We start from the raw sequence: 13656 nt of genomic DNA on the forward strand, positions 1-13656 counted from the left end.
AGCAAAGACCTGGATTTAGATACCAGTTCTCTTATATATATTTACCTTGGGAAAGATAATATTTCCAAGCTAGTTTTTTCTGATATAAGATATACACATCCCCCATCTCGCCCTTATAGAAGTCTTAAGTGAAGCAGTGGAAATAATATCTCCTCTCCTGTTTCCTTCCTTTCTCTTCAGTTTCCTTTCTTCTTTCTTCCCAAATGTTACATGGTAAATTTGACTATAATGCACAGAGGTAATTCTATATACATAATAATAATAGTGGAACTAGAAATGATTTTCCACATCAGATTCTATATATTTTTAGAGATATTAAAATAAAAACACAGTGATGTGACCAGTTGTTAGCAATATCAATGAGTGCTAAATGTTTAGGAGTATCTCATTAGATTGTCTTGATTTCTTAGCACCAGTTTCTTCCTGTTGCACATAGTAATGGAAACAATTTGTGCTATGGTTAACAATTGTTAACAAATATTAATTGAATATATAAAAGTAGAAAATATAAAGTTTTTGAGCCTGATATCTAAATAACCAGCAGGAAAAAATTCTAGTATTTATACTTTGCCATGGGGTCCGTCAGATATCATAGAACTGTAGTTCGGAGTATATTACTGCCATTCTATTTTTATTTCTGGTTTTTGAAGTTTTGGAAATACTTAGCTTTTTTTTTTTTTTAGATCACATTAGATTTTGTCAGGCTCATGCTGTGCTCTCTAAGATGCAAGATTAATATCAAATTATCACTCTAAGAATATCTAAAAGGCCATGAAAATTCTGGTAAAGGAAATTTCAAATCTGCTTCCTTCTATAAAGAAAAGATAGCAAATATGCATGCAAGTGCATATTTTATATACACATTTTTAACCTACGGAATGATGAGTCAGCTTATTTTCAATAATAATTTTTTACAAACTGATCAAGAGCAAGGCAGTGGTGGGGAAAGATTTTAGTGTGAAAGAGAAAGTAGAGAAATGGAAGAGGTCCTAGAAAATGACTAATTTATGAACATAAGTATGTCAGGAAGCTCTTTTTTATTAGAAAAAATTTACTGAATGTAGGAAAAAAAGAGTAACTTGTGTTCTATATCATAATAATATTTAAATATTATGAATATGAAGTTTATTCCATTTTAACTAGGTATCATTATATATAAAAATACTAATCTATTTTTATAACTGCAGAGTGATATTTCACATATAATGTGTGATTTTTTTTGTGTGTGTGTGTGTTAAATAATATCGTGCTTTCTGTCTCTATGTTCTCTCTGTCTGTTTAGCCAGGACTAGCAGGTGAGGTGTTCTGCAGTACTATATTTTAAACTAGGTGTTTATATTATAAATCACAATACTTTCTGAAATTGGATGCCTTTGTTTATTTATTTGGTCATGCCCATTACATGCAGAAGTTCTTGAGCCAGGGATTGGAGGCCTTTTAAAAATAAAAAAAAGTTGATACTTTTCCATGTCCTTTTTTAGCAAACATATTTAATGTTTTTTGTTTGTTTGTTTGTTTTTAGGCCCACACCTGTGGCATATGGAAGTTCCCAGGCTAGGGGTTGAATGCGAGCTGCTAGCCTACACTGCAGCCACAGCAATGCAGGATCTGAGCAGTGTCTTCACCCTACACCTCAGCTCATGGCAATGCTGGATCATTAACCCACTGAGTGCGGCCAGGGTTTTAACCTGTTGTCCTCATGGATACTAGTTAAGCTCATTACTGCTGAGCCACAACAGAAACTCCCTAGTGCATGCAAGTTTTATAGAAAAATAAAGTACCTTTCCTTTTGAGAACATACAACATGAAAAGTGCATGCTCCAACATTAGGTTGTGTCAATATCAGTGTAATAATAGTTTTTTTCAAGCTCATTCTCATGCCATCAAAGTAGCATTCAATTTGTTTTAATATAACAAAAGCTTTATTAAGCTTTTTAATAGAACTATTTCATTTATTTTTTAAAATAGGCTTTATTATTTAGAGTAGTTTAGATTTAAAGCAAAATTGAAAAGGAGGTACAGAGGTTTCCCATGCCTCTGCATGTGGATAGCCTTCCCCTTTATCAACATCCCCCACCAGAGGTGTATATTTATTTCCATTGAGAAACCTACACCGACACATCATAACCCAAACACCACAGTTGACATTAGGATTTACTCCCAAGTTCTTTTTATAAGTCAGTATATATGATAGTCTTTTCTGAGATCTCAATGTGCATATTGCAGGGGTCTGATGTTCCACTGTATATTTGAGTCATTGTGATGGCTTTCTTGTCTGGGTAGGCAAGATGGTGAGTGCAATGGAAACTATAGTTCTTTTTTTTTCCAGAGATAGTCTTACTCATTTTGAACACTTTGTGAAAGGCAAAAAACAAAAGACCAAATGGTAATCCTCTTTAATTAGTTTAACTAGTACTATGAATAAAGAACAATACTCCCTTGAATCCTAAAGGATGATATTCAGGTTACAATCTTTTTTACTTTGAATTAAAAAAACAAGTGTGTTGCCCAGGGGGAAGGGGAGGAAGTGGGATGGATTGGGAACTTGGGGTTAATGGATGCAAACTATTGCTTTTGGAATGGATTAACAATGAGATCTTTCTGCGTAACACTGAAAACTATTGTCTAGATACTTGCAATGGAGCATGACATTGGGAGAAAAAAGTATATATATATGTATATATAACTGGGTCCCCATGCTGTACAGTGGAAAAAAATTGTGTTGGGGAGATAACAAATAAATAAGTAAATGTAAATAATAATTAAAAAAATAAAAAAAACCCAAGTGTATATATTTCTCAAATTGGAGCAACACACATATGATGTTTGACATCCAGAATCTCTCTTTCTTCTTATTTATTTATTTATTTTCACAGTTGCACCTAGAGCATATAGAAGTTCCCAGGCTATGGGTACAATCAGAGCTGCCGGCCTAGGCCACAGCCATAGCAACACCGGACCCCAGCTGCACCTGCGACCTCTACCGCAGCTTACTGCCATGCCAGATCCTTAACTCACTTGAGCAAGGCCAGGGATCGAACCTGCATCCTCATAGATACTAGTCAGATTCTGAACCTACTGAGCCACAATAGGAATTCCCCTTGTCTTTCTAAATTGAATCTTAGATGCAAATTTCTTTTGATACTTTTCTATCCTTTAGACTTAACACTGTCTTCTACCAAGTTTGTTAGTACCCAGATTAATGATGACCAATATTTACGTTTTTTTACATGGTGGACATTCTGCTAAGCATCTTACATATAGTTGCCCAATTTTCTGCCAAAATTTGTGAGTTAAATATTATTTTATTATTAAGCACTCTTAAAAAAATAAACTGAGAAAGAGAGAGAGATCTAACAGCTTTCTTATGATTAAATCTGGGAGTTCCTATTGTGGCTCAGTGGGTTAAGAATCTGACTGGTATCCATGAGGATGTGGGTTCAATCCCTGGCCTTGCTCAGTGGGCTAAGGATCTGGCATTGCCATGAATGGTGCTGTAGGCTGCAGATATGACTTGGATCTGGTGTTGTTGAGACTGTGGTTTAGGCCTGCAGCTGCAGCCCTGACTGGATCCCTAACCTGGAAATTCCAATATGCCGTAGGTACAGCCATTAAAAAAAGAAAAAAGAAGTAAATTTGATTGAAATTTTTCTGAATAAAGAACTCATTTTTTATTATACAGTGATTCTTGGCCTCTGGTGTAAAAGAATTCTTCATTAGCTCTTTGCTGAGTATTGTGGCACAGTGAGGATCTCTGGTCCAGTCTTTAAATGACAGTAGCACTGCCTGCCCCCATCACCATGTACCAATAAATGCCTCCACATTTCCGAATATCCCCTGGCAGAGGTGGGGGTCCTAGTACAGCCTTGAGGGAAGGGATCATTGCTATAGTTCAGTGGTCAAAGTATAAAAAGTTAAAACAGAAAAAAAAAAAAGGTAAGGCAGGATTAGTTTTATATTCATCATGTCTGAATCTGACTAAGCTTGGCTTCCTTAGCAGGATTAGGGATATGGATGGGATCAAAAGGTAGAACTACTTCCAGACTTGAGAGACTCAGCTGCTTTTATAAAAACCTATATAGTTTTACAAGCATTGCTGGCAACTATGGGTATTTTATGATGGTAGTCAGCATCAGGAGAGTGTTAACAGTCCAAAGCCAAGGCTAAACTCTACTCCCTAGAAAAGTTAGCCAGGACTGTAAATGTTGCCAGAGTTAACAGAACTATGTAAAATGTAGAATGCCCTTATTTTCATTACAAGGGCTTCAGTGCAGCTATTTAGATATGGGATATGAGATTCAGAACAATCCCTAGCAGAGAGCGAGCATGACCCACTGCTGAGTAGCAGAGGACATGCAAGGTAAAGTTTTACACATTCATGGTCAGAATTGGTCATGAACTGGGCAAGACTGAATATATTCAAGATGCTAGAAACCAGGTAAGACCTGGTGAATAATGAGTATGAGAAATAAGACATACTGAGGAATTCAGCTACCTCTGAGCTGGGTGGTTTGGAAGCTTGAAGCAGGTTTGAGTGAGATATAAAGAAATTTCAGGGGGTAAGATGAAAGTACACAAAGGGAAAAGAGTTTAACCACATCCTCAGTTCCTGAAGTGCTTAAAGTTCTGCAACAACTAGGGCGAGGGCTATGGGCAAGTTTGATATAGAAACTCTTACTAATAAGAGTGTTCACATTTACCATATGGTCTAAAAACATTTTTGTTTGAAAACTTTTTAAAAAGCTTTGGTAGTTTTGTTTTCACCTTACTATATGAGAATTATAAATGAGTTTGGAGGATATTTCTTTTTAAAATATTTTTATTGGAGTATATTTGACCTCCCAGTGTCTGAAGTCTCCTCCTATATGTGAATGATTCCTTGTAAGAGGTAGATTTTGCATCCTGAAAATGCCAGATAGTCACTTTCTGAGCCTCCCTTCTGTGGGTGCATCACCTAGGTGCTGTCAATCAGATCCCTTTACCAGAGTCTTTGGCAATAAAGTGGTGAAGGGACAAAGGACAGACCTTTGAGAACCTACTCAGGAGATGATTACTACAGTTGTGTCACTACAACCAGTCTGAGAGGCAGATTTCATGGTGTCCCCAGTGGCTGCATCCATAGTCCAGTAATGGTTGTAACAGTGATCCAAGCTGTGAAATCTTGGGTGAAGGAAAAGTTGTAAGCATTGTTCTTGACTGTTGAATTTTGGGCTTGCTCCTGAAGCCCTTGCAAAAATTCTGTGGGTACTTAAAATTGAGGTATAATTTGTGTGTTAAATTGCATACATCTTAAAGTGTTTAATTTGCTCAGTTTTGACAATTTTGTGTGCATGGAGACAACATCCCTCCAAAACACGCAGAATATTTACATCATTCTGTGCTCCCTTTACTTGATACACCCTGATTTTCTCACTAAAGAAAAACAATTTCTCATTTCTTTGAACATAAATTAGTTTTATCTTTTCATGGACCTTGTATAAATGGAATCTTAATGTACAAATTCTTTTGTATCTGGGTTCTTTTGCTTTGAGATCTATCCAGGATGTTCTGTCTATCTGGTAGTTCATTTTTTGTTGTTGCTGAGTAGTAGTTAATTGTACAATTATCCTATAATTCATGTGACTATTCTCTTATGGTGGCTTGTTTCCAGTTTCTGATTAAAACATCATAATCATTTTACAGATATCCTCTGTGAGCATATATTTTCATTTCTCTTGGGTGAATTACTAAGATTAGAATTTCTGGTTAATATCTTCATTCCCAAATTTTGATCTGCTTTATTTTCACTGTGCTTCTGTTAAAAATATTTTCTAATTTTCCTGGAACTTTCTTCTTTAACCTGTGTGTTGTTTAGAAGTGTATTGCTTAATTTCCAAATATTCAAGAATTATTTTAGCTAACTTTTTGTATTGATTTTTAGTTTACTTCTACCAGAGACATTGTATTAGTTTCCTATGGCTTCTCTAACAGGCTACAACAAACAACGCATTTGTGTTGTTCTAAGGCACTATCTTTCAGTTTAGTAGTTCAAGACTCTGAGGTGGCTTTCACTGGGCTAAAATCCAGATGACAGAAGAGCTACATTTCTTTATGGAGGCCCTAAGGGAGAATGCATTTTCTTGCTTTCTTCAGCTTTTTGAGGCTGCCCATAGTTAGATTTTTTACTAAAGTATAGTTGATTTACAATGTTGTGCCAATTTCTGCCATATAGCAAAGTGATCCATTCATATATATACATATATATATACTTTTTTTTTCTTTTTCTCATACTATCTTCCATCATGGTCTATCCTAAGAGACTGGATATAGTTTCTTGTGCTATACAGTAGAATCTCATTGCTTTTACATTCTAAATATAATACTTTGCATTTCTTAACCCCAAACTCCCAGTCCATTCCACTCTTTCCCCATCCTCCATGGCAACCATAAGTCTGTTCTCTATGTTTGCGAATCTGTTTCCATTTGATAGATAGGTTCATTTGTGCCATATTTTAGACCAATTGCATTTAATATAATTATCTGATCATATTTAAATATTTTATCTTGCACTTTTTAAAAATACAGTTTTTTTAGAGCAGTTTTAAGTTCACATTCAGCAGAAACTACAGAGAGAGTTTCCACATACCACTTGTACCCCCCCTAAGTCTCCTCCATTATCAGCATCCTATGCCAATATGTTACGTTTATTACAATTGATGAACCTACATTGACATATCATTATCACCCAAAGTCCATAGTTTATACCAGGGTCATTCCTGATGCTATACATTCAATGGGTTTTGACAAATGTACAATGACATTTATCTACCAATATAGTCAAACAACTGTAGAATTGTTTAACTGCCCTAAAATTCTCTTTTCTCTGCCGTCTGATTCATTCCTTCCTCCCAACCCTTGGTAACCACTTTGATCTCCTTGCCATATCCCTAGTTTTTCCTTTTTCAGAATGTCATATAGTTGGAATCAGATAGTATGTCATCTTTTCAGATAGGCTTCTTTCATTTAGTAAAATGTATATAAGGCCCCTCCATGTTGTTTCATGACTCGGTGGCTCATTTCTTTTTAGACCTTAATAAGATTCAGTTTTCTGGATATTATTCATCTGTTCACCTACTGAAAGACTCTTGGTTCCTTCCAGGTTTTGTCAATTATGAATAAAGCTGCTACAAATACTTATGTGCAGGGTAAATGTGAAGAAGCATGATTATTAGATTGTATGATAAAAGTATGTTTATATTTGTAAGAAACCACTAAACTATTTTCCAATATGGCTGTATTATTTTACATTTTCACCAGTAATGGATGAGGGTTCTTATTGCTCTACATCTTTGCACGCATTTGGTGTTGTATTTGGATTTTGACCATTCTAATAGGTGTGCAGTGGTATCTCATTGTTTTAATTTGTATTTCTCTAATGACATATAACATGGAACATCTTTTCATATGCTTTATCTGCTATCTGTATAGCTTCCTTGGTGAGGTGTCTGTTGAGGTTTTGTGCCCATTTTTTGTTTGTTATTGAGAGCTCTTTTTATATTTTGCATAACAGTCCTTTATCAGATAGGTCTTTTGCAGATATTTTCTCCTAGTCTGTGACGGTCTTCTTTTTCTCTTGACAGGTCTTTTGCAGAGCCGAAGTTTTGACACTTAATAAAGTGATCTTATTTCTTTCATCTGTTGCACTTCTAGTGTTGTATTTAAGAAGTCATTGCCATTCCCAGGGTCATTAGATTTTCTCCTATTATCCTCTAGTAGTTCCTAGTTTTGTGTTTTGCATTTAGGTCTAAGATTAATTTTGAGTTGGTTTTTGTGAAGGGTGTAAGGGCTATTTTTAATTTATTTGTTCTTCCCTATTTTTTCCACTTTCTTTTGAATTTGTTGGACAGTAAAAATTATTTCTTTTTGGAGTTCCTATTGTTGTGCAGCAGAAGTGAATCTATTATCCATGAGGATGCAGGTTCAATTCCTGGCCTCACTCAGTGGGTTGGGGATCCAGCATTGCCATTAGCTGTGGTGTAGGTTGCAGATGTGGCTTGGATCCCATGTGGCTGTGGCTGTGGTGAAGGCTGGAAACTGTACCTCCGATTTGAACCCTAGCCTGGGAACTTCCATATTCTGTGGGTGTGACCTTGAAAACCAAAAAAAAAAAAAAAAAAAAAAAAAAATTTCTTTTTATTTATGCTATTGGATTATAAACTCTACTTCACTGCTTTATTTCAACTTAGTGGGTGTTCTAGGATTTATAATATAAATCTTTAATATATCACAGAGTACTTTCAAATAATATTATACTTGTATAATGAATGATTTTATAACAGGATGCTTTCTTTGTTCTTTTTTGTAATATTGTCATATATTTTGTTCCAACATATTTTACAAACCCTTCAGTATGTTGTTGGTTTTACTTTAAAGAGTAAATTATTTTTTAAAGAGACTAAAAAAAAGAAAAAATAGCTTTTATATCTTGCCCACATATTTACCATTTTTGGTCTTTTCATTCCTTTGTGTTTCCATATATCATTTTTTTGTCTTTCCGAAGAACTTTCTTTAAGAATTTGTAGTGCATGTCTAATGCAATCAATTCTCAAGCTTTGTTTGAAAAAAGCCTTTATTTCACTTTCATTTTTGAAAGATAGTATCCGTGGGTATAGAATTCTAGCTTTATAGTTTCCTTTCAGTATTTTAAAGATGTTACACTCTTTTCTTCTGGCTTGAATAGTTTCTAATGAGAAGTATGCTTTAATTCTTATTTTTGTTTCTCTGTACATAATGTACTTCTCCCCTACCCCAGTACTTTTAATGTCATCTCTTTATCACAGTTTTCAGCAATTCAGTTATGATGTGCATTGCTATATATTTCTTTATGTTTCTGTTGATATTTTTCTCCTGTTTATGGGCTGTATTTTCCAGTATCCATATATAACTGATAATTTTGATTAGGTTCCAGACATTATGAATTTTTTGTTGTTCTTTAGGCTGTAGAATTTTATTACATTCATTATAATAGTCAATTTAAAAAAGTCATGCAATTAACTTTTTGAGGCCAGTTTGATCTCTTCAAGGGTTTGCCTTTATGTTTGTTAGTGAGGATTCAAAGCATCCTTTAGTCTAAGGCTAATTTAGTTCCACTTCTAGAGATACCCTCCCATGTTCATTGCACCATCAATTATGAGATCCTTCTCCTCTGACTGATGGGAACAAAAATATTTCTCAACCTTGTGCAATCTAAAATAAATATTTTTCCACTCATCTAGGAATGGTTGGGGTTTGGGTCCTGTTCTTCTATCATCATCAGGAATGGAAATCCTATAGGATATTTTTGAATTATGAATTCATTTTCTTTAGTGGATATAATGCCATTCAGTTTTTCTATTTGTTTTTTTAGTTTACATAAGTTTTGTTGAAGAATTTGTTCATCTCTGTTATCACACTTATTTACATAAGATTGTTCATGATATCTCATCGATCTTTTCATGTCACTAGGATCTGTAATATTTCCTCTTCATTTCTCATTGTTGTTGAATGCAGGGTCTCAGAGGGCCTAGTTCATTTCTCTCAGTTCTCTTCTGCCTTCCAGCCTTGTGCAGGCCCTGCACACCCCTGCCTTAGGGTGATGGAGTCTTTCTCATCTCCTCTGCTGTTGCCCTAATATTCTTCATGAACCTTTTTTCAGTTTCATTGAGAAATAATTAACATACATTACTGTACAAGTCTGAGGTATACAGCATGATGGTTTGCTTTATATATAGTCTTAAATGATTACCACAATAGGTTCGTCTAAAACATCCACCATCTCATAGGAATCTATTAGAAATAAAGAAGAAAAGAAAAAAATTCTCCTTGTTATGAGAACTCTTAGGATTTACTTTCTTAATTTTCCTGTATATCATGCAGCAGTGTTAACTCTAACCATCATGTTGTGCATCACGTTCCTAGTAGCTGCTTGTCTTATAATCGGAAGTTTGTCTGTTTTGACCACCTTACTCCAATTCCCCTCCTCCAACACTCTGCCTTTAATAATCACCAATCTCTGATCTCTTTTTCTATGAATTTGTTTGTTTTTTAGATTCCACTTATGTGATCTTATACAGTACTTGTCTTTCTCTAACTTACTTTACTTGGCATAATGCTTTCACGGTCCATCCTTGTTATAAATGGTAGAATGTCCCATTTTTATGGCTGAATAATACTCAGTTTTATATATGACAATTTTATCCATTCATCTATTTAAAAATTGTGTTTATTTATTTATTTATAACTGACATTTAGTTAGTTGACAATGTTGTATTTGTTTCTGGTGTAAAACATATTGATTCAATATTTTTATAGATTATTTTCCCTTTAAAGTTACTATGAAGTATTCATTATGTTCCTTGTGTTATACATTACAACCTTGTATCTTATTTATTTTGTACTTAGTAGTTTGTATTTCTTAATCCCCTTCTCCCATCTTGTTTGTTCCCCCACCCGCTTCTTACTGGTAACCACTAGTTTGTTCTCTGAATCTATGAGTCTATTTCTGTTTTGTCATATTCTTTCATTTTCTTTATATTTTAGAATCCCATATAAGTAAAAACAAAATATTTGTCTCACTCTGTCTGAGTTATTTCACTTGGCATAGTGCCTTCAAGTTCCATCCATGTTTTTGCAAATTGTAGGATTTCATCATTTTACTAATAACTAAATAATATTCCACTGTGTATATATATCACAACTTCTTTATAAATTCACCCATTGATGGACATTTAGGTTGTTTTATGTCTTGTCTATCGTTAATAATGCTGTTATGAACATGGGAGGGTATAGATATTTTTTTGAATTAGTCTTTTTATTTCATTTGTATGTATTCCCAGAGATGCCCCTGATCATTTAATGAAGGCTTATGGAAGATGTGCAGACTGTCTTTTTGTTTGGTTTTCCTAGGGATTCTATGTAATTCCCTAATTGGTATTTAAGAGTAAGTTAAAATTTTAGCTGTTTACTTCTTACCTGTGTCTCAGGTGGCTTCCTTCAGCTTCCACTTCTCTAGAAAGATGCAGGAAGCCAAGGAGGGTCAGCACTTTCTGTTTTATAGCTCATTGAGCTTCTCGGCATCCTTGGCACACCAAGAGACATAAAAATATTTATCTTATAGATAATCTGAGTTGTTGTTACTGGATATAGATGATACTCTCTTTCAAGTTTCTACTTTTTTTTTTAACTGCTCATTTTAAAGGTTTCTTCTAACATAGATCAGTGTTGGCACAGAGGATGAGGACGAGTAGGGGTGAATGGAATGTCACTGCACTGTCTATGCTACTTCAACTGTGTTTATGTTTTCCTTCATTTCCTTGCATATTACTGAAAATTAATGCTTGGGTGAGGTGATTACTTCCTTACCGTGTAATTTATAACTAGGAATAATAATTATAGTTACTTAAGATATCCTGATATTTGTACTGTGATAGCTCATATTCAGAATGTTGGAAAGAGGGTTTAGATCACTTTTCAGGTATAGATTCATTCTGCTCTTATGCTACTCAAAATATGTAGAATTTCCTTGTGGGATGCCCAAATATCCCTTGCTTAGCTCTTGCAATTCTGCTAAAATGGACCACTGAAAAATAATTGAAAATATAATTGTTTTCGTATTGTTGCATTTTAGTGAATAAGGAAAAAATAAGCTTGATGAAATCTAGAATTTGTCTTGAATGGTTCATAAAGTTTATTAAGCCTACACATTTCCTTTATTCTTCATCTTTATTAATTGAATTTTCATGTGAGACAGTCACTTAAACCAGTTATTCATGATTTCTACCTTATCCTCCAAATTGAATTGTCATGAAGTCCTATGTTGTGAATATGTCCTTTCCTCTCCATCTCTTCTCCATGCCACCATCCTAGTCCAAGCCTTCACTCCTTCTTATTTTATTTTAATTGACTGCTTTAAAAGGCTGCTACATGATTTCATAAGGTTTTAAAAAGACTCTCCTTACTGATAGTTCTTATGGTTCAGCTTTGTATCACAAAGAAGGCAGTTTTCAAAAGTTAAGTGAAAAGAGCACGTGTGAATTTATCAGCAGCTATTGGTACAAAACCACTTTTAGCTTTAGCTATCATTTACAAAGAGAGTAGCCTGGAGGGATAGACTGTTTTAAGAGGCAACTCAGATTTTTCAGACAACAGTTGATTATGGGCTATTTCTGGGCAAAGGCGAGATTAGAAATGAGATTCCTGTATAAACTCCCTGGGACTGTAGAAACATGGGAGACTGACTGGAACTTGAGAAGAAGTTCTCCATGAGTTTCAACATGCTGATAGAATTCAGTCAATATTAGTAGGAGTAATGTTCTAGATAGTTATCCTTTGCCCTCCCACAAATACTCTCCACTCTTCTCTTCTCTGCTGTGTGTCCTCTAGGTACAAAGAACCTTGATTTCTGCATTAGTGGGTTTTTCTCAGACTTCAGCTTCCTGCTGAGCATGACCAATGAGGTCAAAGGGCAACAGCTCAGTGAGGCCAGGGTATTTATTCACCAAGCTTTGTCTTGTCAGATTGCCTAAGCATGGACTGTCTCATACAGCTCTTCTCTTTTTCTCTTTAGTTTTAGGGGTGGTTGCAGTCCCACAGTTACTGGCCCCAAGATGCTGGACTATACTTGGATGGTCTCTCTTACTCCCACCTACACTTTCTGAATAGTTCTTCTCTTCAGTGACCTCATTTGAGTATATCAGCTGTTTTGTGCTGGAACTTTCGCTAGTACAGGTGATACTCAAGATATTTAATAGCCTGTAATGCATGAATAACAACTAGTTAGAACAGATGCACCTGTAAAGAGTCAAGAAGGAAGCATCAGTCTATACTTGTAAATATCAGTGCTGTTTGTGGAATGTGGAAGAAGTATTTTGTAAGCGATAATAGGTAATTTGTCAAAGTTTATAGTTTTTAAGGAAATAAAGTGGATTCAAGATGCGTCAGCTAGTAGGGCTAGGGTGGGGGCACTGGTGGGGGAGTAAGCAGTGTGTGGTGAGGGTGATGGTGCATCTCCTCTTTTGGGTTGAACTCCAGGTGTGTTTTTGGCCTACAGCATTTTTGTGAGGCCAAGAAGGTAAACATTCCTCCACATCTAGGGTTCTAATTTCACTAGGACCTCTTATGCTAAAATCCATCCTGTTTGTGGTTATATAGAAACTATTCTGAATCATACAAGATCAGGTAATTACAACTCCACATACTCTTCAGCAGAATACATCTACTGTATTTATTACCTAACTTGGTGTATCTTCCTCTCCCGATACAATAGATTTCCATTTGATTAATACTTCCCATCAGGTCTCATTCCATCCTCTGTTGGTGAAATGCTCAGGATGCCCAGCACAGTTATTGCCTTGTCTGAGAACCTTTCCTGGAAACCACCAGGCAGAATTGATCACTGTTCTCTGTGCTTGAAAGCACTTCTCATTCTGTGTTGTGATTAGGAGTGTATGTTTTTGTCACCATTGCTAGATTTTGATCTCCTTGAAAACAGAGATCAAATCTTTTTCATCTTTATAATCTTAAGGATAACAACACTGTGCGTGATGGAACTTGATACATGTCCGTTGTACTGAATTCAGTGAATTTGATTCTTGCCGGTTTGCTGGTGAGCACTTGACAGAGCAGGGATCCACACCCGGT

General features: G+C 35.3%; 1 long non-coding RNA gene across 2 annotated transcripts in view; it reads left to right on the top strand.

Annotated features, from left to right (window-relative positions):
• The window catches only part of LOC106507121, an 88189-nt gene that overhangs the window by 60377 nt on the left and 14156 nt on the right, over positions 1–13656 (top strand). The gene's annotated exons all lie outside the window — the stretch shown is intronic.

The sequence above is a fragment of the Sus scrofa genome, chromosome 2 (assembly GCF_000003025.6).
Source record: "Sus scrofa isolate TJ Tabasco breed Duroc chromosome 2, Sscrofa11.1, whole genome shotgun sequence".
Taxonomy (NCBI): Eukaryota; Metazoa; Chordata; class Mammalia; order Artiodactyla; family Suidae; genus Sus; species Sus scrofa.